Source organism: Castor canadensis, chromosome 9, assembly GCF_047511655.1.
Source record: "Castor canadensis chromosome 9, mCasCan1.hap1v2, whole genome shotgun sequence".
Classification (NCBI taxonomy): domain Eukaryota; kingdom Metazoa; phylum Chordata; class Mammalia; order Rodentia; family Castoridae; genus Castor; species Castor canadensis.
The window spans coordinates 43,051,439-43,076,494 of NC_133394.1; the positions used below are offsets into that span (position 1 = coordinate 43,051,439).

Genomic DNA, 25,056 nt, shown 5'->3' on the forward strand with positions numbered 1-25,056 from the left:
TTCTAATCTGTTATGTTTTAACTCAGGAACCCAAATAATATGTGGATTTCTGAGCTACCTTGAGTTGCAAACACTGTTTTCTCATTTTCCTTACCCCTCAGAAGCTAATTTAGAGATCACAGGTTTTCCTTATCCATTTTTTTTTAAGGCGAGAAAACCACTCTTGTACTTCCGTTTTTCTATTCTTGAAGTAGGCCATGGTCAAAGTACAGCTACATTTGGTAAAATTGGTTTAACAGTATGGCCACATATCCATTTCCATTAAAATCTATTCCTTTTAGAAACAGACCTGGAGAACACACTTTTTTAAATCCTGTTGCATTTAAAAAAAAATCTTGGTGAATTTTGTTTCCATGTCACAAGTGAAAATAGGATCTTGGGGAGAAAACACTCTCAAAATGTAACAAAACAAAGCCCACATCTAACAAAACGACATTAACACTTAAGTTGATGGGATCCCAATTAAGTCTCTTTGTTTCCTTAGGAATTACATTTCAGTAGCTGATGAAAAATGTTGACATCCATCCATTCACTCAAAATGTAATGAACTTTTATCACAGTCATTTGTAGTGTGGTTAGTAATGTGCCCCTCAAATGATGAAAGAGGCCCAGTATGAATCATGTCTGTCTCTGCTTAACTAGTTAGAAGGGTAGAAAAATATACGTTATAACACATGGTTAGAGAGACAGCCAACTGCTCAGGTGTGCTATGCATAGTGATGTTTTATTAACATTCTGAAAAAGGACATAATTTTGTCTTGAGATAATGTTCTGTGGAGAGGTGGGCTTGGAGGTGAATTCTGAAGGCTTTGGACGGATGGATGGATGGATGGATGGATGGTGGAATGGATGGATGGTTGGATGGTGATGGGTGGAAGGAAGTGGCAACAAGCCCAAGTTCAGCTTGGGCTAGACTGAGAGGATATCAGACCAGGTGCTTTGGACTGGATGTAGCAGAAAGTCTATTTGGACACAAGGTTAATGCAGCAGAGTGAGGAATGTATCTCCACACCAAGGTTGCAGTAAATTGAGATTCATGGCCAATAATCTGTTGCTACTATTAAAGAACAGTGCTAAAATATATGGCTTAGTTTTCTTCTTCATCTTCTTCAAAAAATTAGAATAGGTTAACTCCCACATATACCATCATGTCCCTTGGGTGAGTGGAAAAAGTTAGTGCTAACATGGTACTCCCAGAAAAACAGATGAACTGCTGGCTGAAGTCCTGGAGGTCCTTCAGCAGAAAGGAGAGCAGAATTTAAAAAGTCATGTCCACAGAGAAAACTGGTCCCCAGTATTTCTAGTCTAGAGGGTGGCAGAAGATGAAATCCAGGTACTCACTACCTGGAGTGCGCCAGGACTTGTTGAAGAAGCTTCTTAAATGAACTTGTGTGCTTCACGAAAACCACCAGATGAGACCACCCTTCACAGAGAATATTCTCCTGTTCTGGGAATAGCCCAGCAAACTGTGAGGCTAAGTGTGGCATATCTCAGAAAAGGTGATGTCCATTTCAATCCTAAAGCATTGCACCTCTGAGAAGCCCAAGAATATCTGTTCTTTGTTCGGCTAGATACTGTTTAATAAGACAGACCAGAAAAAATCAATTTCAAAGTTAGAAGCAAGGACTTCAGAGGAACCTGACAATTTCTTATCTCCTTAAAGATAACCTTGCTAGGGCCCCAGAACAAAACTTCTGTGGAGTTTTTTTGTTGTTTTTGTTGTTATTTTCTTGAGCTAGGGTCTTGCTAGGGATTGCCTGGACTGCAATCCTCCTATTTTTGCTTTCCCACATAACTGGAGTGACCATTAGGTCCAGCCATTGGTTTAGATAGGGTATTGTGAACTGTTTGCCCACGCTGATCATGGGAACCCATGATCCTCTCGATCTATGCCTTCCAATTAGCTAGGACCCTAGTCTTGAGCCATTGGACTTGGTTATAAGTGGTCTCAGTTATCTGTGACCACTGTCACATCTGGAAACAAACTAACACTGAACTCTGCACTGGGAAAAATAAATTATTTTCTGTTTTGTTTGAGCATTCATTGTTCTCAATATTCACATCTTGCTTTCTAGGTACCCAGTCTTGGTTGAGGTTAGACTTTCCAGGTGATTATCATTTGCATGTACCAGTGGGTACTAGTCATAGGAAGACAGTAAACGCTAGTGGGCATTTACAACAAACAGAACATTCTGGATAAGAAAGTAGCACATTAGAAAGAGAATCCACAGAGTGGTTCCATCAGCAATTCAAGTCCGTGGCACTTGTTTCCTTGAAGAAATGACCTTTGTTCTACAATACAGAAAGCTATCATATCAACAGTTGAGAAATCCTTCTGTCACCAAGCTAAACCTACCTTTTAGTCTTAAAATCTATTACAGTAATATAAATAAGGCATTAGTGATTTGTTTTTTGGAATTTGAAATTTTCTTGGGCCTGAAGTTGTATAACATACTATTATGGACTTGTGTCAAAGTTGAAGTTACTTTTAAAAAAAAAAATCTTTATCCATTCCAATGGCCTGCTGACACAGAAATATAAAATTGCAGGATTGGGAAGGGACCTTAGAAGTCTTCTAAACTTTTCCACTTAAGAATTCCTTGTAAAAAAAACTTTTGTCTAGGTCAGGCATTATGGTACATGACTGTAATCCCAGCTACATGGGCATTAGGTAGAAAGATTTTGGTCCAAGTTGGCCCTGGGCAAAAGCATGAGACCCTATCTAAAAAAACAACTAAACCAAAAAAGGGCTGGGGGTGTGTGGCTTAAGTGGTAGAGTGCCTGTCTAGCCAGCTCAAGGCCCTGGGTTCAAACTCCAGCACAGCCAAAAAACAAAAAATCCCCAAATTCTGGCTGATGGCCATCAATAGTTTCTGCTGAATACAGAAATAACATTAATATGCAGAATCTGATCTTCCTAAATTTCTGGTCATGTAGCAAGGCTAGGCTTCTTCCCCAAAAAGCCCAAATCTGACTCCACTCATTCTTTCCCCATGAATTAACAACAACCCTTTAAACAGACATACTTTAAAGTTGGATACAAGAACCTGTTTGTGTTCATGCTGAACAAGCCTGGGATGTTTCATAGATATACAGATAACAGATCTGAGGGCTGGAGATGAAAGCCACAAGTGAATGCTATTAAAAGGACATGATGACTCACAATGGAATGGAACCCGGATTTTAGGTTTGCAAGATTAAGTCCCATTCAGCCAGAATTTTCCTAGATTTAAATCAAAACTGAGAAAAATAACACTGTTGGGACAACTATGTAAACAAGCATCACCACAGCCACATCTGTAATTTCTTTCTCTGCCCTCAAGGGCTGAAAAGTTAATTGAAAAGACCCATTTCTGTTGCAATCACTACCCTTATATTCACATAAGGTTTTTGTTTATACTTACTGCCTCACAAACAACAGCAAGGAGACTGGAAAATAAAATCAAAGGAAAAAATGAGAATTTATGTTAACCATTGGGTTAGTAAATATACTCATTACTAATCTTTTCCTTGATACAACATTCAAAGAAAGCCTGGTGGCGTGGCCAGGAAAAGAGCACCTGCTTGCAAGAGGGAAGCCCTGAGGATGAACTCCAGTGCTGCCAAAATAACAACAACAACAACTTCCAAAAGACAAAATAAAAGCCAAAAACAAAATTCAAAGGAAAACTGGGGAAACCTCGGGAAAATACACACCATACCCCAAAGCATTTTTGACTAAGAGAAAATGGCTCAGCAATGATGATTATCTCATGGTATAGCTTGGATTGGTTTTTGTCAGCAAAATCAAATTTATGTAAGAAATTAAGGTTGAGGAAAAAACTGACAGTGACAAGAACAAATACATTAGTTAAAAAAAGTGAAAAAGACTTAACTATTGTTTTCATTCATGAGATTATCACCCACTGACTCAGGACAGAATATGAATTTAATTTTTCCTGGAAAGTAATATGGCACATTTTTGACTTGGGCATTCACATAGTTCCTTCAAAATCAGCATGTTCCAGGACATAGTGAGACTCATTATTATGTATAATTAATATACACCACTAACAAAAGTTAAAAAAAAATAGATGCTTTCAATGCTAGGAGTCCTCATTCAGTATCAGTTAAAAGCCTTTTCTCTTATACTTTAAAAATTGAATGCCTAGTGATATATCTGGACAGTATTTCCAGGGCTGCTATAAAAATTATTGGTCTATAATCAAATGAATTTATTGTGTTCAGTTCTGGAGGACCGAAGTCTAAATGCATCCTATGAAGACTCCTCCTGGAGGTTCTGAGCAGAATCTGGTTCCATGCTTTTCCCAACACCTCCAGGCCACTTTGCATTCCTTTAGTTGAAGGGCATTCCCGTCTCCAAAATGCATGGCTCCAGCCTCTGTTTGGATGGTCACCTGCCTCTTTCTTAAGGACTCTATTGCCCACCATTTAATTCAGGACCACAGCCTAGAAAGTTTCTCTAATTGTAAGGATTTATAAGATTAGATTGGGCCCACTAATTCCAGAATAATCTCCCAATCTCAAATCCCTTCACCTAATCAAGACTGCAAAGTCTCTTCTATAAACTAATGTATTCATCGCACTGAAGATTAAGACTTGAACACCTTTGGGAAACTTACTCAGTTTACCACATGGACTAACTTGAACAATAAAGGCTAATACATTTTCTTCCACAAGAGATGAAGCCCTAACCTTTCATGTCTGTCCCTGATTTGTGAGACCCAAAACCAGTCCTTTCCTTTCTACTGAAGAAAACAATTGAGAATGCAAGGGGTTGATAGTCACATTGTTAAGGAAATTATCTTCAAGCAACTTATAAATATAGAATTAAAAAATATCAGTGGTATCCAACCTCTTTGTTAGTAATATGACTTAACATACACCTTACCATGAACTGGGCACCAAAGTTTAGAATTTCTATCTTTGTAATATTCCCTTCAGTAAACTTGAGAAAGACAAAAACTCAGTCTCTGGTCTTCTTATCTCTTCACCTCCATTGTTGGTTCTCACTGGGAGTGATAGTTTTGCCTCTCAGATTTTGTGAAAATGTTTGGAGACATTTTTGGTTTTCATAACTGGCTGCTGGCAGTGTAGAGGTCTTGGAGGCCACATGAAGACAGGCATCATCACCAAAAGTGTCCAGCACAATATGTCAATAGTGCAAAGGAGAGAGACTGAGAAAAGAGAGATCAGAACGTTCAGCAGTGTGTTCCCTGAAATGTGATACTGCTTCCAAATTCTGTCACTGGTTGGGTACTTGAGCCTCCAATGTGCTCAGGCCCAATTGCTTCAAGCCACTTCCAAGCACAGAGTAAATACAGCAAGCTCTTCATTCCCAATCAACAGCTCAGTTTACAATAAAAACCAGGATAAAAGAGCCAACTCGGGTCATTCCCTTCACTATTCTAGAATTAGTTTCACTGTTGACTACCATGGAAGCCAGGTCCAGCTGCCCATGAAGGCTGCTGGATTCAATTCTTATAAACTGTTGGCTTGCAGTAATATTTCTCTTGCCACCAAGGCCATTAAGAATTGCACTGACAAATACATCTCCAGACAAGAGAGAAGTGGAGAGTCTGCTATGAAGAGAACAGACTCTATAGTCACGGCCAAGACACCACCACCACCACCAGCTCACACACAGGGTTCACAGAATTCCAGTTTCTCCAGTCATCTTAGTCAACCAGTTCTGAAGAATAAGTAATTCCAAGGAGAGCCAATCTTGACCCAGGATGGAGTAACGTTCCCACTATTCTTCCTGTTTCCATGTGGTGAATGTGGAGGCCCCCCTTCGTATTCAAAGGATGACAATCAGATAACAAAGAAAGTGTCTAAGACATCAACTGTTTGAAGTGTGGGAACAGCTCTATTTTGTTAAGTACTGGAATTATAAGGAAAATAGGTGCTGTCACATGACAGCTACCTGTCGTGAACAGATTCTACTGCACGATTTTCTAAATCTCAGAGCAAATTATTCATCACGTTTATAACTCCTCGGGGGCCTTTGGCTCCCCTACAGTGCTGTGGTGGTAAGAGGCCCTGATTTTCCTTTATGCAGAAGCACAAAGCTATATGGTAAAATTGGAAGCCTCTTCTGTGTGTGCCTGTCATCAGTTTCTACAGGGAAACTGAGCAAAAGATGTCACACACTGACTGCCCCTGACAGGTTTTAGGAACCTTTTATCTCCATGGTTCAGTACAGTACACTTTTATCTTCATATCTATTTACATAATTTCCAAAGACTTTTGATTTCCTTTTTTCCCCTCTTTATTTATAGGTCCAACACCAAGAAAAATGACAAAGAGACCTCATGGGAGAAAAATCTTAGAGAATGAGTGAGTAGAGCTCTTTTCTTCAGAGAGTAAAAGGGGGCTTTGTTTTATTTTTTAAAGTTTTTTTTTTTTTACTACTTAAGGTATTGAGACAGAAAGATAACTTCTCCTTCATTTGCATGGCAAGCAATTCCTGAGATATCAGTGCGGGATGGCTGGTATTTTTCAAGCAGGGGTTCCAAGAAAAAGGATTCTTGAAGTTAAATGCCCATAGCATGGTTTTCTACAGACAGTTTCAGAAGCAAGGAAAAGTGCTTAGGGACAAAGAATGGGCATCTGAGTCACCATTCTTGTGAAAGTCAGAAGGCAATTAATCTTTTCACTTTCTCAAAGCATCCTCGGTAGGAATGTGCATAGGAGGGATACAGCCTTTAAATCACTGCTGCTGGCATGTACCCTCTGTGTCCCAATAGCAATTATCTTAGCATAAATCTGGGCCTTTGCCTGTACTAGTCTCCTTTCTACTTTGCTTATTTGTCAAGACTGATTTTCTAAGTACTGAGATTTGGAAGTAGCATCAGGCATGGGAGCACATACCTGCAATCCTGTACTCGGGAGGCAGAGGCAGAAGGATTGGGAGATCAAGGCCAGCCTGGGCTACATAGGGAGACCTGGATCAAACCAAACAAAACCAAACAGATTGGAGAGTAGCAATTACTTAGCTATGCTTACAGAGAAACATTTCCTACCACAAGAAAAGACCATTGAAAAAAATAAATAAACAAGTGATTGCACTTAGGGGCACATGTCTATGATTCCCAGCTACTCGGGAGAGGGAGGTAGGAAGATCGTGGTTCCAGACCTGTCCAGGCAAAGTGTGTGTGTGTGTGTGTGTGTGTGTGTGTGTGTGTGTGTGCTAGGGGGGGAGGGGGGCGGCAGGGAGCACAAAGACTGGGTTGAGGACCTGAGTTTAATCCCCAGTATTGCAAAATATTTTTTAAAAAATTTAAATAATCTAACAACAACAACAAAAATCCAAAGTGTTTACCTAGGACACTTACTTGAGTCTAAAGCATTTTTCTCTTTTTTTGTGTGTGTGGTACTGGGGGTTAAACTTAGGGCATCTCTAATAAGTGCTCTACCACTTGAGCCATGCCCCTCCCCCAGCCCATTTTTTGCTTCAGTTATTTTTCAGATAGGGTCTTGCACTTTTTGCCTAGGGCCAGCCTTGGACCTCCATCCTTTTACCTATGCTTCCCACATAGCTGAGATTAAAGGCATGAACCACCACGATTGGCTTGTTTGTTGAAATGGGATCTTGTTAAGTTTTTGCCTATGCTGGTCTGGAACCATGATCCTTCCAATTTCTACCTCCCAAGCAGCTGGGATTATAGATAGGCACTACCATGCACAACTCTGAATTTAAAGCATTTTTAAACAATTTGAGGAATTCTAGATGCCTACGTGCCTTAACAATGATTAAAAAGTACTTAACATCCACAGTTTCTCATGAGGGAACTTCCTGCTGCATTAGAGACACAAAGACTTAGAATGCACAATGGCTATTGCTCCAGGCAGCTAAAATGGAATGTGTTTCCATTTGCCTAACATTTCACATGTTAGGCAAGTTCCTTCCCACTGAGCTACCTCCCTAGCCCTTTGGTGTTTTGAGACAGGGTCGCACTATAGTTCAGGCTGATCCTCCTTGCCTCCATCTGCTGAGCACCAGAATTGCAGGCATGCACCACCATACCTAGAAACATAGTAACTTTTTTTAAAAGGAGCCACTACTATGTTCCAGGCTCTGTCTAAGTGCTCCAGCCTGGAAACTAAGAACTTTATAAAGTAACTTTGTACAGAACCCAGAGCTTTCCAGAGACAGTGGTGGGATTTTACTGTAGGCAGCCAGATGTCAGATCTCATGTCCTCAGCCGCTAGCTACATTGTGTTCTTATTTAGACTTGTATACTACTTTTCAGTTGGTCTTTTCAACGGTAGGCATTTTTTTCATTACTTTTTCCACCACCCTATCATACGTAGCACAGTTCCTAACATTCAAAAATGTAAGCCACGTACACTGGGAATCCATTATTTTTTAATCCAAGAAAACATTTCTTTCTTTAAGCCATAATTTTTTTTTAATAGGGAGGGGGGAAAAGATAAGAAGAAAAACTAAAATATAGTGTCCCTGGTCAAGTAGTTAAATCTTCAAAGTCTTTTCCCAAAAGCCACTGCATGCCTGCAGTCAGTTACTCCTTTTCATCTGATGTTTGCCCTTGATCACTTAATGGTAGGATGTGGTGACGAGCTCTAAGAAGCTTGGTGAGTTATACAGTTGTTCGGTCTCTATGTCTTCCCAGATAAACTGACTTATTCTGTGGTTTTAGCTGTCCAAAAGGACATAGAATGTTCCTGTGTTTTAAGATCCTAAAATCTAATGTAGAGAAGTTATTGACAAAAATATAAGACTATATACATACTATATTTACATAGATTAGGACTGTGAAAATGAAGACTATATACTAGGGTATGTTAACATGAAGTCATACAAGGACAAGGTCTTGATATTTCTGTATGTGATATATAATCTTTAGCATCAGCCAACTACCTTTTTTGTTTAATTGTGAGTGTCCAGAGGCTGGTTATATGCTCTACAGATTACAATGAATTTTAATAGATTTGACATTGACTCTAAGATGTCCAAAATGTATCTACATGATTTTTTCCTTTGTCTATTTCTCTGGAATCATGTCACAATTTCTGCTATGCTATAGCTAAAGTGTCATTCCCCAAAGACATCATGCCATCTATCCTGACTTCCCACTGTCTTTGACCCCTATGGCATTGTCTCCTGATGGCTTCTTGGTGAAGCTGACAGTGCTTTCTTTTGTCACACTGTCCTTTATCTTTGCATATCTATCATACCATGTACCCTGTATAATTCACAAGTGAGTTCATGTGCCTGTCTCTGTCAAAATCCTGAAGGGTCATAACTGTCTCACTTATGCCCAGAGCCATATACCACAGTGCTGGCTTTAAGTGGTTCCCTTATATGTGAATGACTGAATGAAACATTTTTATTTTTTGGCAATGCTGGGGTTTGAACTCAGGCCATAGCACTTGCTAGGCAGGTGCTGTACTGCTTGAGACGTGCCTCCTGCCCTGAATATTTAAAAAATCTTGTACCATGGCTATATTTTAAGAAAAAAGAAAAAAAAAATTACTGAGAGACTAAATAGAAAAAGTGATGCTCAAGTCAGCTCTGAATCTGTGTTTCAATCTGCTAGACAATAAATGTAGACAGGAAAAACTATAATCTATTGTAGGTTTTCTCCCCTGAGGAGCTGAAAGACACTTCTGAGTTAATCTGAATTTGATTCCATTGGTTTTGGTTTTGACCGTCCCTGGGCAGATGAGGACATTCTACCAGGCAGCCAGCTCCTGGAGCAGCAGGCTCTAGGGCACCGCCCAGGAAGCCAGGGAAACCACCATCCAACTCCTGTTCTTCTGGCTGGCAGGAGACCAGTTACTATGTCTCACACTAACTGTTCACTTCAAGAGAACAAAGAGCAAGCAGACAGTTGTATGAAGAGAGGCTGGTTCTGTGACAGCTGTGTCCTCCTCTGTCACCCACTAGCACCTGAACAACCAATAATCAGAATAAAACTCAAGTCTGTGGTGAGGAGAGTTTGCCAGAAAGCAAGTTATTTTTATTTCTCAACTTAAGGATGGGGAGCTGCGATACTATACAACAAAGATCTGAACACTTTGTCCTCTTCTTTTGTCCTCTTCTCTCTCTCTCTCCCTCTCCCCTACCAATTTTTGTTTTGGAGAATTGAACGTAGTCCGGAACACTGCATTCTTAGAAAAATTCCCAGTATAGGACAAAGGTCATAGATGCTGAGATAACATATATAGGTCACTCCTGAACTGACCTGAAAGTACTGAGTCACCTAAAGTGATGACCTGTGCACATTATCTCAGAATCTTATGAACTGTGTCCTATACTGGGAAGTTTTCTAAGAATAAAAAGTTCAGGACGGGGGGTGTAGCTCAGGGGCAGCACAAGGCTCTGGGTTCAATTCCCAGCACTAAAAAAGAGAGAGGGAGGGAGGGAGGAAGGGAGGAAGAAAGGAAGAAACAAGGCAGCGAAATAAGGAGGAAGGAAGGTTAGTAAGGGTGGGAATTTTACCAAGGCATAATCTTGGATCAGAACAGATTTAAAAGAGCCTGACTCTAAAGATGAATTCATTTAATCTCCCTCTACACTGAATTCTTTTGGGTTTCTCCTTACACACCCAAACCTGAACATAAAAAGCAAAAGCTGGCTCTTTAAGAAACTGTTAGGATTCTTTCTTAATTAGACAAGCGTTTGATTTTTCTACAAGCACATCCATTCTGCTTCCCTGGCAATCTGTTTTTAGGTCCATGTTGCAAGAAAGTGTAATGAGTCCTGACAAGGACAAGGATAAGAACAGGACAAGGAAATCGGTTTTCAATTTTCTTCACAAGCCAGCAGAGAGGACAGAGCACAAATGACCTTCTTGTGTGTGTCACTCAGCATACATGTTAAGAAGCAAAAATTTAAAAACAAAAAACAAAAAACTGCAGAAATCTGAACTCAGAAAAGGCAATGAATAAACATGACTTTTAATCTAAAAAAAGCAGTGATTTTTTTTTTGAAAAAATATATACCTCCACAAAGACCCACTTCCATTTTTAAAAATTAAGCCTGTTACCCTAGGGCTTAAGGGAGTTGAGATCAAATTTTTAATTTTCAACTAAGTAATAACACTACATGCATTATAACCTGAATCCAGTTCTAGGGAGCCATCAAGTAGACATGACACATTTCAAAGATTAAATTTCTTACTAGATGTGTGGCATCACAGTTCTGCAACCCCAGCACTCAGAGGCTGAGGCAGGAAGATAGCAAGTTTGGGGACAGCCAGGGCTGCACAGCGAGACTGTGCCTCAAAAAACTAATTAATTAAAAACAAACAAACAAAAAAAGATATAGTTGTTTCTTTAAAAACCCAAAGACTTGTCTGGACATGGTGGTGCATGGCTCTAATCCCAGCATGTGTAGATCAAGGCAGGAGGATCACAAGTTTGAGATCAATCTGGGCTACATAGATGAGTTCAAAGTCAGTCTGTCTTAAAAACAAACACAAATAACAAGAACATAAAAAAACTTTTTCATAAAAAATGTCTTTCTATATGTCCCTACAGGTTACAAAAATATCTTCAGAGCCATACAAAACTTTTCCAAAGGGGCCTTTTTTTTTTTTGCAAATGAAAGGCCAGAATTATATCTGTCTATACGTAAAGAGATGAATAAAAATTGATTTTCTTCACTCACACTAGTAAAATGATAGAGGCTGTTGGTTTATGAATGATTTTTATTTTCTACTAGTGAGTTTTAATTTTTTTTTCCCAGTAGTGTAGTTTGAACTCAGGGCCTACAAGATGAGCCACTCCACCAGCCCTCTTTTTTTTTTTTTTTTTTGTGAAGGTTTTGTTGAGATAGGGTCTTATAAACTGTTTGCCCGGGCTGGCTTCGAACCATGATCCTCCTGATCTCTCTCTCCCGAGTAGCTAGGATTACAGGAGTGAGTGAGCCATCTGTGCCCTCTAAGTTTGTAGTTTTCAAAGGATGTATTTACTAATTTTATAATAAAAAGAACCACAGTTAAGTCATCATTAGAGGGAGAAAAGAGAGAATTAGATTGAGATGTACGAATTTGGCCGTAGTGAGGGTCTTCAAAAAGTATCAGATCCTGGCTGAATATGTGTATTTGTAAAATTATGCAATAAAAAAATCTTCCAGTGGTCCAATGCCCATCTGTATCAGAACCTCATGGGGTGCTTGTGAAAAAGGCAGGTTTTCTCCTGCTGGATCTTCTGAATCTACAAGAGTAACCTAAAGCTCTGTGCTGAAATACAGGTCTCAGGGAGACTTTTAGGCTTGAGCTTGAACCACTCCTGAAAGACCATTGTGATTAAGCAATTCACATCTTTACTCCCCACCTTCCCAAGCTCCTCTGAACTCTGATTTCCCACCTCAAAGACAAAAAAAGACAACAACAAAAACCAGTGCATTAAAACTGACAGACTTTGAAAGGAGAGAAAAACAAAAGGCAAGGTATGGTAATAGCTCTTAACAGAGCAGGACGTATGCATGTCATTGTACCAAATCAACAGAAAAGTAAGCCGACGCCTCCCCAAGCTCCCAATCTTCTCAGTATTGTGAGAATCTGACAAAAACTAAATCAATCTGAGATTCCTTACCCTTCTTAAACAGGAAACTGAAACTTAGGATTAACATATTTCTTTCTTCATACATAATGAGCTACAATCAGGTTTTCCAGAACTGCTCTGAGGATGATAGTTTCGTCTAATGACAGAGATTAAAGACAATTATTTACTCCTAACTAGTAAAATTTTGCAAAGTCTTTCCATTTATGTTACAAAATTGTGCTGAATTATTTCTTAGATTCATTCATTCTTTCATAGAAGATTCAAGGTAAGTGCCAACCGTATGCTGGGTATGAGAGCAGTTAACAAAACAAATACACTACCTGTCGTAGAGACTACAAATGAAGTCTTGGGGGAGTGGAGCAGAATGGACAAGTAAGTCAGTGGGAAGGTGAGGATAATAAGGAAATACATAGGAAGTACTGCAACCCTATGTTGTTGGATCAGAAAATGCTTTCTGGAGAAATATCCAGACAGGATGAATATGAGCCTGGCAAAGAAACTGAGAAGGAACAGAAGAGGCCAACAGCCAGAGGCATGAGAAGAACAGGGTATTTCCAACAACTGCAAGAAGTGTAGATTGCTCCACCTTCAGATCCAAAGAGTAAATGGGGGTGTTGGGCAGAAGGCCAAAAAGTGAGCAGAAGCAAGGTGATGACAGCTTTCAGAAAGCATGTTTGATTTCTTCTTAACCCTAAGAGCAACGGGAAGCCATGGAAAGTTCTACATGAATGAAGGCCCACATGCTTGGTTTTTTCTTTTTAATTATTTTATTATTCATATGTGCAAACAAGGCTTGGGTCACTTCTCCACCCTGCCCCCACCCCCTCCCTTACCACCCACTCCACCCCCTCCCGCTCCCCCCCCTCAATACCCAGCAGAAACTATTTTGCCCTTATCTCTAATTTTGTTGTAGAGAGAGTATAAGCAATAATAGGAAGGAACAAGGGTTTTTGCTGGTTGAGATAAGGATAGCTATACAGGGCATTGACTCACATTGATTTCCTGTGCGTGGGTGTTACCTTCTAGGTTAATTCTTTTTGATCTAACCTTTTCTCTAGTTCCTGGTGCCCTTTTCCTATTGGCCTCAGTTGCTTTTAAGGTATCTGCTTTAGTTTCTCTGCATTAAGGGGAACAAATGCTAGCTAGTTTTTTAGGTGTCTTACCTATCCTCACCCCTCCCTTGTGTGCTCTTGCTTTTATCATGTGCTCATAGTCCAATCCCCTTGTTGTGTTTGCCCTTGATCTAATGTCCACATATGAGGGAGAACATACGATTTTTGGTCTTTTGGGCCAGGCTAACCTCACTCAGAATGATGTTCTCCAATTCCATCCATTTACCAGCGAATGATAACATTTCGTTCTTCTTCATGGCTGCATAAAATTCCATTGTGTATAGATACCACATTTTCTTAATCCATTTGTCAGTGCTGGGGCATCTTGGCTGTTTCCATAACTTGGCTATTGTGAATAGTGCTGCAATAAACATGGATGTGCAGGTGCCTCTGGAGTAACAGTCTTTTGGGTATATCCCCAAGAGTGGTATTGCTGGATCAAATGGTAGATCGATGTCCAGCTTTTTAAGTAGCCTCTAAATTTTTTTCCAGAGTGGTTGTACTAGTCTACATTCCCACCAACAGTGTAAGAAGGTTCCTTTTTCCCCGCATCCTCGCCAACACCTGTTGTTGGTGGTGTTGCTGATGATGGCTATTCTAACAGGGGTGAGTTGGAATCTTAGTGTGGTTTTAATTTGCATTTGCTTTATTGCTAGAGATGGTGAGCATTTTTTCATGTGTTTTCTGGCCATTTGAATTTCTTCTTTTGAGAAAGTTCTGTTTAGTTCACATGCCCATTTCTTTATTGGTTCATTAGTTTTGGGAGAATTTAGTTTTTTAAGTTCCCTGTATATTCTGGTTATCAGTCCTTTGTCTGATGTATAATTGGCAAATATTTTCTCCCACTCTGTGGGTGTTCTCTTCAGTTTAGAGACCATTTCTTTTGATGAACAGAAGCTTTTTAGTTTTATGAGGTCCCATTTATCTATGCTATCTCTTAGTTGCTGAGCTGCTGGGGTTTCATTGAGAAAGTTCTTACCTATACCTACTAACTCCAGAGTATTTCCTACTCTTTCTTGTATCAACTTAAGAGTTTGTGGTCTGATATTGAGATCCTTAATCCATTTTGAGTTAATCTTGGTATAGGGTGATATACATGGATCTAGTTTCAGTTTTTTGCAGACTGCTAACCAGTTTTCCCAGCAGTTTTTGTTGAAGAGGCTGCTATTTCTCCATCGTATATTTTTAGCTCCTTTGTCAAAGATAAGTTGCTCATAGTTGTGTGGCTTCATATCTGGATCCTCTATTCTGTTCCACTGGTCTTCATGTCTGTTTTTGTGCCAGTACCATGCTGTTTTTATTGTTATTGCTTTGTAATATAGTTTGAAGTCAGGTATTGTGATACCTCCTGCATTGTTCTTTTGACTGAGTTTTGCCTTGGCTATTCGTGGCCTCTTGTGTTTCCATATAAATTTCACAGTAGATTTTTCGATCTCTTTAATGAATGTCATTGGAATTTTAATGGGAATTGCATTAAACATGTAGATAATCCCCTTGTTGTGTTTGCCCTTGATCTAATATCCACATATGAGAGAGAACATACGATTTTTGGTCTTTTGGGCCAGGCTAACCTCACTCAGAATGATGTTCTCCAATTCCATCCATTTACCAGCGAATGATAACATTTCATTCTTCTTCATGGCTGCATAAAATTTCATTGTGTATAGATACCACATTTTCTTAATCCATTCATCAGTGGTGGGGCATCTTGGCTGTTTCCATAACTTGGCTATTGTGAATAGTGCTGCAATAAACATGGGTGTGCAGGTGCCTCTGGAGTAACCTGTGTCACAGTCTTTTGGGTATATCCCCAAGAGTGGTATTGCTGGATCAAATGGTAGATCAATGTTTACACATGCTTGGTTTGTGATATTACTCAGGGATGAAATGAAAGCTAAAGACTGACTAAGTCTCCAGGGGTGACACAGGTGTTGGGTAACAGCAGGGCCTGGAGCAAGGACTGGGCAAGTGCCACATGCTTCGTGGTTACAGGAACTTTCTTAGTCTGCACATGCCAACTTGGAATCACCTCAGAGTAGTGGGTCAAACATTCTACATACATGGGTGTGAGGTTCATCACGTGATTTCTGCAAACAATTTTACTCAGCGCTTATCTGGGAGCACAGGATATATGGCAAAATCCAGTACCTCCTTATTTCTTATCATGTTCTACGATATAAAATCATGCTCCTCCCACCATGTGTCAACTGCCACTATGCAGTGATGTCAGTTTCTGAACAAAGGAAACAGTCACCCATGTTCCCAACCAACAAGACAGAACCTGTAAAGGAAAGCTCTCAGCTGTCTTGACATGTTTTAGAAGAAGCAAGAGGCTGAACTGATAAGGACTTGTTACCAAGTCAAATATTCAGGCCTCAAAGGTAAAATAAACTTTTCAAATATACAGGTTTGTCTTGCATTATGAAATAGATTTAATCCAGAAAAACTACGTATAGACTTTTTTCTTTTAAAACTAAATTACAGCCTGGTGCTGGTAGCTCACACCTGTAATCCTAGCTACTTGGGAGGCTGAGATCAGGAGAATAGTGGTTTGAAGCCAGCCCTGGCAAGTAGTTCAAAACACCCCCATCTCCAAAATAATCAGAGCAAAATGGACTGGAAGTGTGGGTGAAATGGTAGAGCACCTGCCTTGCAAGCAGAAAGCCCTAAATTCAAACCCTACTCCCACCAACAAAAAAACACTAAATTATATTTTGAAAACATTGATGGAGCTTTCCTATTGAAGAGAAAGACTATTTAAGCCTATTTGCAAAGATGAAATATTGCTACTGGATTCTGCATTTTCTTAAGGGAGGCAAATCTAGCCAGATGGCAAATTGTTCCCTAGTATAATCTCCTAGAAAGTCTCTCAAAAAGTCTGTGATGTGACTATCACAGAGCAGTTCTCTCAGCCCTGAACTGTATTCTTTGGACTGCTATTGAGTGAAACAAGGAAGTTGTCATTTATAATTAAGGTTCGTCTTATTGATTTTTGCATTATTTCCAGGCTACCACAATCTTAGTTGATACCCAATTCAAACTTCCTTGAATATAAAATACGATTTTTATTGTTACCAACAGGACGTAGAGTCCTATGGTGATTTCATAACATGGGTGAGAACCAGCAAAACCATTAGCTTGCCATTGTATATATGTATATATATACAAATATATATTACTTGTGTATATATATTTATATATATACATGTATATGTGTATATATAATAATATACATATACAGTTTCCTTCTACAAAGACAAAGACTGATCTGATCTATGGGAAATAGCAGCAAAACAAACCAAAATCAAAATCTCTCCACACACTTCTTGGGTCTTTCAGCCTAATTATCCTCACTTAGTTAAGCATAACTGCTCAAGTACTAAAAATGACAGGCCAGGATGTTAAAGCAGAAACAACACAGCAGCCCAAAGAAAAGTAACCTCCCAGAAAACACAAAAAAGAACAAAATGTTCTAGGGAAAATTTTAGGTAAAATAAATTCACACAGTAAACAAGCAATACAAACTAACTAGACTTGGCTAGTTGACTGTAAGCAAAACCTGTCCCGTGGGCTAAGGGCTGCAATCACTATATGCACTCACTCAGAGGCACAACCTGTCCAGCAGGCTCCACGATTTGAAGATTAATTTATATGTACATGACTTACAATCATTTCAGGATATCAAAGGTAGCAAATTTCCACCTGTGTGTGAGCATATGCGTTTAAACATAGGTAAGTACGTATTTCTGTTAAAAGAGATAGGATATAAGTTGAACACAGTATAAAGAAAGATAATTAGTGACTTGTCTGACTGCACTCCTATATAGAAGCTTTACCTGGACTGTTTTTGCTTTATTGTTGTTGCTGAAATATACCCGGATCTTTTATAGCTAAGGAAGCCTCCTAACTCATTAATGTTTATATTATACCTTGGACATGGAATTGAAAATAACTCAGCACTTACGAAACATCTGTCACAATTCTTTAGTCCTTGTAAGCTGCTCGCTGCTTTGCTGTGATTCCACTTTACATAGAAAGCATAATTCCAAAGAGGTGAAGCAACACATTCAGTGGCAAGGAGTTGCCCCAGATCTAGAGTTTTTGTGTAGATTATTTTTAATCTGAATTATTCAACTTGTTTGTTTATGTTGATCAAAATTGGCTGTGGGATTTCCAAATCCACAGTTCACTTTAGGACAGATAGGCGACCTTTTCTCTGGAAAAGTAAACTTCCTCTTTTGTACATGCGATGAGTATTTTTAGAACTATCAGCAACAAGTCTATGCTAATACAGTGTATGTGGACAAAATGATCAAAGGGCCCAGCTGATTTTTATAAAATAACTATTGGATATCTATGTTTATAAAAATCACCCAGGGAGCCTGTTTTTCAAAAACACAGAAATTTTGATTCTCTAGCTCCTGGGGGTGGGGGGTGGAGTCCAAGGACATGAATATTAACAGCCCTAGCTGGATTCTAACCTGGACACCCTCCAAGAGAAACACTGTGCTATACCATGCTAGATGCTGGGGACATAAATCTTAAATTGCTTATGGTGTAGTCAGAAAGATAAATGAAATCTTATAATGCAGTCTAAATATTCAGAGTATACAGAAATGCCCAGATTTAAAGTAGTGGCACAGCTAGAGAAGAACAGGATAGGAGAAGGGGTGCATCGAGCGGGAAGAATGGTAGGCACAGCCATTAAACAGTGTGATAGAATTTGAGTGACTGTGGACATGGGCTTTTGGAGCTGGAAATGGGGTTAGAGAGTTAAGATGAGGTTGAGTTATTGTATGTCTGAAGAGGGCTAGTTTGAACTTCACCTGAAAGGCACAGTAGCTCCCTGAGGGTTTTAAGAAAGGGACAAGGGGCACTATGCAGACATAATGTGGAGGACAGATGTTTGATGGAGTCAGGTGGAGGTCATTGCCTGTGAAATGAAATCAAGGGAGGAGGCAACAAAGAGCTCTTAGCAAATGATTTAATATGAGGAGAGATGCAACAGAGAGGAAGACTGATGAACAGTAATGACTCTTGGGCTTCTGGTTTGTCTGACTTGGTAGTGGGTGTTAGTCTGATGGATGGGGGCTTACATGTTGGTATTTTCTAGGAAAGACAGTTAATAGGAGTGTAGTTTTTACTCACAGAGATGGAAAGACGTCTACAGGGTTCAGGACTTAGAAATATCAGGGCTACAGATATCTCTTTGGAAGTCAACCACGTCTAGGACATTATGAGGTCACTCAAGGGGAATGCTCTGAAGGTCAAGGTAGAATCCAATTGGTGGGGCAGGGAAAGAAGCATCACCATTTAAGTGGGAGGTAGAAAAGAAACAAGCAGAGAAGATTAAGAAGATAACACCAAAAGGCAAGAAGAAAACCAAGGAGGGTCATGGAGAAAGGTTAAAGAAAGCAGAGGGTCAAATGTCACAGAGCAATCAATCATAGAAGTACCTAGAAGTACAGTGTTCCATTGTGACCCCTAGACTTAATCAGCCTCTGATCGATCCATGCCATTTCTTCAACAAATACTAGATGAAGCCCCTGGGTGCTATGTGAATAAATCTCAAGGACAGTCTGGTCACACATGCCTTGAAAGCACAGATAAGGCATTCTGTATTTCCTTATAAAGCTTGCACTATGGAAAATAGGCCACTTGTGGCTTATTTAACATTTCATGTTAAACTAGACCAAACCCTGAAAGCTGAATTTGTATGTAAAGCCCTGCTGGTGCTGCACTTGGGCGAACAGGAGATGAGGCGGGGTGACAAACTTTGAAAGGATGAGGATGAGAGGGCCACAGGAGCCTGAGAACAGGGAGGTGGGAAGAAAAGGCCAGGCTTCAGGAGCCTCATCCTGAGGTCAGTCTGCCTGACCCCTTTTCTTAACTCTCAAACCTGCTTAGGGAGCAAAGCACACTGCAGATGTGACTAGCCAACACCTAGTTATTTCCTCAAGATTGAGAAATGTCAAAACCTAAGGAGGGAATTGTAACCAGTACTTAGAAACTGCTTTTGCTGCTCCTTACTTGGACTCACAGTTAACTGAAAGCAGGAGAAAAGCTTGGTATCCCTGCTTCCAGTTTGCACTGGTCTCCTGTACTGTGATTGCAGAGGCAATCAATCACCTTGGTTTCCAGTGAGGACAGGACTTACTGATAACATCTTTACAAAGGACTGAAACCAACCCCAAAGAAAGGAACTGCACAGCCTCACAGGACCGATCACCCCCTAAATGAGGACAGTGACCTACAGTGATGAGGCTGCACCCTGGAGCAGGAGTAATCATCTCATGGGAACCATACTGCTCCCTTCAAGTGATGACAAAGAACCCCCTGGAAAAACCAGAACTGAGATAATGATCAACCAGTCCACACTTTGCCTGGGACTGTTTAATTGCACACACTTTGTTCACTTCTTCTCTCTGTAAACCTAAAGCTTATGTCTATACTGTGAAGATGGCTGAAATGCTTACTTTGTGTCTTCCTGTGGAGTGCTCGTACCAGAAGATAAATCTCCTTTCTATGCCCTTCACCACTACTCATCAATTTATTTAGCCTATTGGGGTGAGTGTCTGGACCTGTCATGTGGAGCCTCTGACATGTTGGGCCTCTAGCCTAAAACTCCAGTTACAAAGAGAAGTCCTTTACCAATATACTCTCTTCTGATAGCAAAAAAGAAAGATAATAAAAAAATTAAATTCATCAAATGAAACTAACATGTTTCTAGGATCTGACTATAATTAAGAAAAACAGCTCATCTCCTAGTAATTTAGCTTAGCAGCAATTGTCTGTTTCTTAAAATTACTCTCAAAATGTGACCTCAAAACACCCTCAATGACAACAGTTAGAAAGCCTGTTTTCATACTAATAAAAAAACCCTTCATCCATGAAAAACACCTTAACAAAGTAGATCCTGTGATTATTTCATCCATTCATTCATTTGTTCAACAAATATTTATGGAAATTTTGGTAAGATGAAGTCTTTGAGCTCATGCTACTTAGATTCTAGTGGGAGATAGAAATGAACAAATAACCCTGAGGGCTTCTAACCATGCCATAGTTTAAGAGCTGTGTGTGTACAAAAATATAACAAAGCAAGTGGACCAGGAATAGCAGAGTTTCATCTGGTGGCCAGGGAAGGCCTCTTATACACTATGTGGAATTAGGTGGACATCAGTGTTTGGAACAATGAGAGAATATATTTGACTTCATAATTGACATCTGGTTCTCATCCCCAAGAACACATCGGTTCCCTCTGTGTTCCATCACCGAGACCTATCAATTGACAGGCACCATTTTCAACACAGTATGATGAGAGAAGCAGTAAGCCATTTCTTACTCTTAGTAGTACTTAGGACACACAGAGGAACATGATCAGGCATTAAAAAAACCATTTTTTTAATTATACAAAATCAGTAAATGGTGGGATTATTTTAGGTTGCCTCTGCTAGGGTAGGTCTCAGGGCAGGACTGGGAATACAACATTCCAGAATGGAGACAGAATATGAAACAAGGGCTGGAGAATAAAGATCATTCTGGTGTGGCCAATGTGATTGATGTCTGGAAGGAATGACGTGGGATCCAAGTCAGAAGAGGGAGTTTGACCCGAATAGAGAAAGGGCATGATGTCCACGCTAAAAAGGTGAGGCCTTTCATTCTATTTATCTAACTAACAGACCCAGAAAGCTGAAGACTAGAGACAGAGAGAGAGAGAGAGAGGGAGAGAGAGTCAGAGAGAGAGGAAAGAGACAGAATCACCTGCAGCCTAACAAAGAAAAGTATTCAAAGTAATCTGAAGACATCTAGCAAAGATCACTTCTTAAACAAGTCCTGGAGTTCAGTGTTCCTTGGACTTTGGAGTACCATGCTAGGAAAGTGATGCTGACTTCTCTTTCAGTTTTCACACCCACTCCACTAGATGTGTGTACCCCCCATTCATGGTTTAAGTATTTTGCCCAAATTTGCACACCTGATAAGCACTGAAGTTCTGGGTTCAAACTGGCCTGTATGTGGTGCCAAAAGCCAAAGTCAGCAGCCCGAAGGACAGAAATTACAACTGAACTGGTGGATCTGAGAAGGGTCAGAAATACATGGACTGAAGCTCAGTGTTGACAGTTATAGGATAGAAGGGTAGCAGCCTAGGGAAGAAAGGCAGGCACCAAAACATAAAAAGTGGATTAGCTCAAGTGGTAGGGAAAATCCTCAGTGGGAAAGAAGCCAAGAGGGCGAAGAAATGCTGCCCAGCCCTGGATCTTCCTCCTTTCTCTCTTCTTGAAATCAATCAACTCCATCAAGTCTGGCTGGAGGACAATTATGGAATCTTTTAGTCTCAGTACTGGAGTGACCCAGTGCTATGCACCACAGTTTACTGATCAAAGATACTAAAGATGAACAAAGGGTCAAAATCCAGGAACCAGAAAGACAGAAGTTTGCTCATGATTTACTGTGAGGTGACATCACAAGAACTTCAGCTAGATGACCAACCTGGGTGAGTCCAACAGAAAAACAGATTTTCTCTTTTAAGCTGATTAAGTCAGGGTTAATAGAAATATCTCTACAGTGGGTTCCTTACAGCATTCATCATGGAGATTATATGTACCTAAGTGAAGACAACGTACCTGTTCAGAAAATGCAGTTTTATGTATTACTGTCTCTGTTCTGTTTTTTTGTTGTTGTTTTATTTCAGCAGTACTGGGTCTTGAACTTAAGGCCTCACACTTGCTATCCAGGTGCTCTACCATTTGAGCATTCAGCCAGCCCAGCATTTGTTAGGATTCTAGATACCTGAAATTCTAAGTGTTATTTTGATCTCAAGTCCCCTGACAAGTTTCTCAAATTCCTACTTCCCTTTCTGACAGATCATGAAAGTGTCTGAAGTTTTCTCTGGAGCATGGAGTCACCCTACATAAGAAGCAAGCACACAAATAAAATACTTTGAGTTTCATATTTAAGCTCCATCAGTCACAATGTGTTTAAGGCTATGTTGATAGTTCTTCTGAATAGAATTCTCACAACTGTAGGAATGCCTTTTTATAAAATATTCACTTTCTATTGAATGTCTTACATAAAGGTTTAGGGCTGGAGGAATGGTTCAAGTGGTAGAGTGCCTATCCAGCAAGCACAACACCTTGAGTTCAAACCCCAGTACCACCAAAATACAAAACAAAACAAAAACAACCATTAACAAAAGCTTAGAAACATATAAGCAGCTTGGTACTGGTGACTCACACCTGTAATACCAGCTATTTTGTTGGGAGACTGAGATTTGGAAGATGGCAGTTTGAGGCCAACTGGGGCAAAAACTTTACCAGGTCCCATCTCAACCAATAGCTGGGCTCAAGCCTGTCATTCCAGCTATGTCAGAGGCTGAAATTGGGAGGATCATGGGTCCAGGCCAGCCCCAGCAAAAAAAAAAAAAAAAAAAAAAAAAAAAAAAAAAAGTTTGTCAGACCCTATCTCAATGGAAAAAAGCTAGATGTGATGGGGTGTGTTTGTCATCCCAGATACAGTAGAAAGCATAAAATAGGAGGACCCAAGCCCACCTGGGGGAAAAAAAACCCAAAGAGATCCTATCTCCAAAAATAACCAGAAAAAAAAGACTGGAGGCGTGGTTTACGTGATAGAGCATCTGCCTAGCAAGCATGAAGCAAGCACTGGTGTTCACACCCCAATACCACCACCACAAAAAAAAAAAAGTAGCAATAAAGAAGGTTTGTTCTCTTGTAACTAAAGCTAGGGCTAATTATATGTTCAGTTGACTGACAGATACAAATCAAACTAAATAAGAAAAAAACAGCACATCTTTTATAGGCTAACTTAAAGATTGGAGATTCAGACGTCCCACCAATTTATGAATATCATATTTACCCAGAGTAACTCAAGGTATAGGATCTGCTACCCATCCCTGATCATACCTACTGTATCCCATGACCACATGACCACATGACTCTCTGGAGAGCTGGCTCACAGTCAGGCAGGGTTTGCAGAGCTTCATATCACCTTTGTGTTTCAGGTTCTCAAATGCTCCTTTCTTTGTAAAGTTGAGGTTTGAGGCTAAATTAACAAAATTAGTAATAATGACATCCATACTAAGGGTCCACCTGTACTCTAATGTAGAGTCCCAAAGAAAGTGGGGAAGGGAGAGAAAGTAGTACCCAAGGAAATGAAGGTCCCAAAAGAAAATCTTATACAGCAGTTTCCAGATGTCTTCTGGGACTGTGTCAATCCCAGAATACCCTGGAAGTCCAAAAGTACTAAGTATTAAATACCACGCACCGAAGCTTGGCAAGGGAAATTGGCACCTCTGGAAATCTGATGGTCTGGGAAATGTATAGATCAAGAAATACAATAAAACTAAATCTTTTTGGCTCCTTTAGAAGACTAGAAAGCAAAAGAACTTCAGGCTAGATTTTGGGGTTCCTAAGAGTAATTTTTTTCCTTCCAGCACTAGAAGCCTGTGATTGTGACTTTGAGCCAGGATTAAGTCCATCTTGGCTGAGTAGCAACCTGGCTCACTGGCTAGATGTCATTAGTAATCTTCCTCTTTATGGCTGCTTCCTCCCAAGTTCACCACTGTGACTAATCTTCTCGGAGGCAGAGTTGGAAAGCAGAGGTCAATGTCAATCTGATGTGCATCAAATTCACTTTCTACCTGGAGAGGGGAAGCTTTCACTATGAAGCACTTTATTATACATGTTATTATAGTCAGGTCCACTAACTTCATGCTTCCATTAAGTCCATCTAAATAAAAAAGGTAAGCTTTTTTTGTTGTTTTGTTTTTAAACAGCAGCTACCTACTTGGGAGGTGGCGGCAGGAGGATTCGTGTTCGAGGCTAGACTGGCAAAGTTATGTACAGCCCCCTGTCTCAAACACAAAATAAAAAAAATGGCTCCAGGTATAGTTCCAGTGGTAGAATGTTTGTCTAGCAAGCAAGAGGTTCTGGGTTTAATCACAGTACTGCAAAATAAACAAACAAAAAACCAAAGGTCATGACATCTACTTATTAATTGACTATGAAATTTTCAGCCACGTAACAATAATAGTAATAACAGAACCATAAATATGTATGTCGCAAGTCACAAGACACTTCTGCTAGCATCACTTAAGTTCCTTGACACCCCCCTCTGAGACAATTACAAATTTTTGGAGATAACACCATTGGTCAGGGGCTCACAGGTGCCCAGAACTCCCAGACAGGTAGCTTCACGGGCTCCCCCATGCATGAATTCCAAAGTAACAAGGCCATGAGCATTTACTTATAGGGTTTAACTGTATACCTCATGCCTTTTCTACATCATTTTTAGGAGATAAACTTACTGCCTCTTACAGATAAGAAAATTGAGACTCTAAAATGGGTTTACTAACAAATGATTTAAAAAATTACAGATTTGGGGTTATAAAGCA

The 25,056-nt window shown here is 39.9% G+C and overlaps 1 protein-coding gene across 6 annotated transcripts in view; it reads right to left on the minus strand.

Annotated features, from left to right (window-relative positions):
• Positions 1–25,056, minus strand: part of Elovl6 (ELOVL fatty acid elongase 6) — a 111,628-nt gene that overhangs the window by 40,935 nt on the left and 45,637 nt on the right. Inside the window, exon 2 of one of the 6 annotated variants that reach the window (XM_074041541.1) lies at positions 4,892–5,177. The exons of the other annotated variants lie outside the window; for them this stretch is intronic. The gene's annotated coding sequence lies outside the window, so the exon portion shown is untranslated. The remainder of the gene's footprint in view (positions 1–4,891; positions 5,178–25,056) is intronic. 6 annotated transcript variants of the gene reach the window in all.